General features: G+C 41.6%; 1 pseudogene; it reads right to left on the minus strand.

Moving 5' to 3' along the window:
• Positions 1-1,099: 1,099 nt before the first annotated feature.
• On the minus strand, positions 1,100-2,965 carry LOC124010163 (annotated as a pseudogene).
• Between the last annotated feature and the right edge of the window lie 773 nt (positions 2,966-3,738).

A 3,738-nucleotide genomic window follows, 5' to 3' on the forward strand; every position in this document is an offset into this window, starting at 1 on the left:
TACAGTTACTACATCAACCCACTGGTGTTCTCTCATGGTGTCGTGTCCTCTACAGTTACTACATCCACCCACTGGTGACCTCTCATGGTGTTGTGTCCTCTACAGTTACTACATCCACCAACTGGTGTTCTCTCATGGTGTTGTGTCCTCTACAGTTACTACATCCACCAACTGGTGTTCTCTCATGGTGTCGTGTCCTCTACAGTTACTACATCCACACACTGGTGACCTCTCATGGTGTAGTGTCCTCTACAGTTACTACATCAGTCCATTGGTGACCTCTCATGGTGTAGTGTCCTCTACAGTTACTACATCCACCCACTGGTGACCTCTCATGGTGTAGTGTCCTCTACAGTTACTACATCCACCCACTGGTGACCTCTCATGGTGTAGTGTCCTCTACAGTTACTACATCCACACACTGGTGATCTCTCATGGTGTAGTGTCCTCTACAGTTACTACATCCACCCACTGGTGACCTCTCATGGTGTAGTGTCCTCTACAGTTACTACATCAACCCACTGGTGACCTCTCATGGTGTAGTGTCCTCTACAGTTACTACATCCACCCACTGGTGACCTCTCATGGTGTTGTGTCCTCTACAGTTACTACATCCACCCACTGGTGACCTCTCATGGTGTTGTGTCCTCTACAGTTACTACATCCACCCACTGGTGACCTCTCATGGTGTTGTGTCCTCTACAGTTACTACATCCACCCACTGGTGACCTCTCATGGTGTTGTGTCCTCTGCAGTTACTATACAATATTTTCTCTGTCTGTCTGCTTCATCAGTTAGTATCTGTCATTGTGCTGTCCCAAAACAAGTAACCTTTAATTAACTAGGCAAGTCAGTTAAGAACAAATTCTTATTTACAATGACAGCCTGCACCGGCCAAACCTGGACGATGGTGGGCCAATTGTGCGCCGCCCTATAGGACACCCAATCACGGCCGGTTGTGATACAGCCTGGATTCAAACCAGGGATGTCTGTAGTGACACCTCAATCACTGAGATGCAGTGTCTTAGACCGCTGTGGCACTCTGGAGCCCCCCTCATACCACACAAGATGAATACACAAAAGAAGTGAGAATTCTTAGTAAAATATACATGATTTATTATAGATATAAAATGTAACAGTAACTGTTAAATATAACAGATGTGATCAATGATCTGATCAAACACAAGACCTTTATGAATAAAAGGGTTAAAACATGTGATTTCTGATGCTCATACAACAAGATTATACCATTAAACTCTGCCAACACAGATGATTTCCTATACAAATAGGTTATGTAAAATAATAAACTAGGTGGTTCCAGCCCTGAATGCTGATTGGCTGACAGATGTAGTATGTCAGACCCTATACTATCAATATGACAATAAATCATATTTTTACTGCTCTAATTATATTGGTAACCAGTTTATAATAGCAATAAGGCTCCTCAGGGGTTTGTCATATGTGGCCAATATACCATGGCTCAGGGCTGTGTCCAGGTGCTCCGCGTTGTTTATATCCTTCATTTATTATACTTTTCAGCACAGAGAAATGTCTGATCAAATTCAGCTAGTTGGATAAACTTAGAGATAGCAGGGTTCCAGCACGTTTGCATTCTCCTCCGTCAATGAAGATAGCAACACAAACTCTTGGTCCTGTGTATCCTTGTGATGAGAACTATTCCTATGACCTGTTCTTGTTCAATCGTTCCGCTCTCTCCCTGTAGAGAAGAAATAAAGTTATGTCATCCATTTCTTATACCATCGTTTTACCTAATATCCTTATGATAAACCCTACACACACGGTCAGTATAATTCAATTCCATGGAACCAAATCATTTTATCCTGAATAAATGTGAATGAATTCTTACCTCAGCTTGCGAACAGCTTTCATAACCCAGCCCTTAGTGGGATCCATACATGGGAATCTCCCTCTGACAGTGTGGAAACTGGAAGAGAACATGTTGAAGAGACAACATCAGTCAATCATCAGTGCTTTACAGGCTTACATCTCTATAATATCACATCGCAAATGAAGCAATGCAACTAACATCAAGTTATCAATTTTTTTACTTCTGTTGTACAATTATTTTATACTTAATGATGTACTTAAATTGAAGAAATACTACATGTGTTACAATTAATCTTTTCATTTGACTTGCAATTTGTCCCAGTTCTACTGTTAGGCCTTCCAGAGTCACTCACATGATAGCATCAATGTTGCACCCGTCTTTCACTGTCTGTACGGAAAAGCCACGGATGAGACGAATGTCTATCCTACCCTGGGAGTAACTCGTACAACAGCCTCTAGGAAAACCTATTGAGCAAAAAGACAATAAACTTTATCTTGTATAGCAATTAAAAAACACCATTTGCAAAAAAACAAGGAGAGGGAGACAGAGGCAGGCAGACAGACAGACGGACTGAGACAAAACTTTCACATCCAATATTGACCTTGTTTAGCTGCAGAAACCTCAGTAGCAACAGTCCCACAGTCAGGAGCACGAGCAGCACAATAACAGGGGCTCTGATCAGGGCCATCTCTTCTTCTGTGGTGCTGTGATGTGATGAGCTGCTGTCTTCAGACAAAGAGGTTCAGTGGCTGTGTGAGGTCCTATTCCTCACCAGAGCCATATATATACTCCTGGTGCAGGTAGAGGCTTATTCTCTGAGAGGGAGAAATGGGCTTTCCTACCCACGCCTTAAAACCAAAGTTCCACGGCAGAATTTCCCCATCACATTCCCCAATGAGCAAAAAAGGGAAACAAGATTCTTGAACGGAACAAGAGGGAGAATGTTTGAACACAACTATGACTTGTCTATTTATATACAGCATTTATTCTGAGCTGATTGAAATGCACAACAATATAAGTGTACCTAAATGCTTGTACCTTTGTTGAAGTCTCCTGGGTTAAGGAATACATTTTGGGATTATGTTAAGTGAGTTTGTGTTTTATATTATATCTCAGTATTTCATTATTCTGGTGCTGGGGACCCAAAGGGTTTAGTTTTGCACTACACACCTGATTCCACTAATTACGTCATCATCAAAACCCTGCTCAGACGTTGCATGCATCAACCAATGGTTGTGTGTCACGTCATCGACCGTGCTGTCAAGCACCAGATTGCTATAGCATGACATGTGGTTAGTTCATACTTAAAATACCTATCCAGGCATTGTAAGATCTAGCAGGCATCAGCAACGCCTAGGCAGAGGAACACTCCCAATGATTAGTGGAATCAGGTGTCTCTTGCTTCGGCAATAACAGAAAAGTGCACACCTTTTGGGTCCCCATTAAGAAACACCGTTCTATCCTATGATCCTATATGAACTAGTTATAAATACAAGGAGTGTAGGGTGAATTACCTGCCAACCACTGTACCTCAATTGAACAATATATCAATTCTACATTATAATGCCCTTTAACCCTCATAACCAAAGGATGTGGGAGATGTGTCAATCATATAAAAACCTTTGTATTTTGATTCAGACAGAGAATAACTGTGGTCTCAAATGAACAGCCTGTTTACGCACCCATTCATCAATCTAAGTGACAAGAAAAAAATCAAAATACATCAGTTTAAATGAGAGATATCATTTTTGAATGAGCTGCTTCTCAATCCACCACATCCACATATGAGGTGAAAGATGTCAGACCATGAGAATTCCCCAAAATCTGTCTTCTCACAAAAACGTCTGTAGCGTCTGAATGGTTCTCCGGATCTCTGTTTTGATCTACGT

The sequence above is a fragment of the Oncorhynchus gorbuscha genome, linkage group LG22, assembly GCF_021184085.1.
Source record: "Oncorhynchus gorbuscha isolate QuinsamMale2020 ecotype Even-year linkage group LG22, OgorEven_v1.0, whole genome shotgun sequence".
NCBI lineage: Eukaryota > Metazoa > Chordata > Actinopteri > Salmoniformes > Salmonidae > Oncorhynchus > Oncorhynchus gorbuscha.